Here is a 582-nt window from a genome sequence, read left to right as displayed (position 1 = left end):
CGCATATTTATTTCAAAACAAAAGTGAACATTCAAACAACATGGCAAAAACACAATGAAGTGTTCAAGATGTTTTGCAAATATGAGGGCTTGTTCCTGAATTAATTCGGGGGGGGGGGGGGTATCTGAGTTTCTCCCGGGCCGCAGGGGCAGGATGGCCGCGCGGGCCAGGAGGCCGCAGGGGCAGGGGCCGGGAGGGGCAGAGGCCCCCAGGGGCAGGAGGCCGGGAGGGGCAGGGGCCGCAGGGGCAGGACTGAGCCTCATTTAGGCGCGGCCAAAAAGCAAAGGGCTGGGCGACCCTGCCTCCGCGTGCCACTGCACAGTAGGGGGATTCTCTTTTCAATCTCTTCCCGCGGGAACAAGTTTCTACGCTTAATTGGTGGGATTTCAGCTTAAATGGACAGGCATAACACTGATTATAACATTTCTTCCAAGGGAAAATATATTTTTCCCAATCGAAAAAGGTTCGGACTGTGCCTTTTGGACGCAAGAAAGTGGTAACGAGGGAGCTTAGAAGAATTTGGGTGGCTGCGTTCACAGACTATGACGCCAGACTTGTTGGAAATGTATCACGCTGTGACTC

Source organism: Penaeus monodon, chromosome 28, assembly GCF_015228065.2.
Source record: "Penaeus monodon isolate SGIC_2016 chromosome 28, NSTDA_Pmon_1, whole genome shotgun sequence".
NCBI classification, from domain to species: Eukaryota; Metazoa; Arthropoda; class Malacostraca; order Decapoda; family Penaeidae; genus Penaeus; species Penaeus monodon.
The sequence above is the reverse complement of the archived record's forward strand: the minus strand, read 5'-3'. Positions refer to the sequence as shown.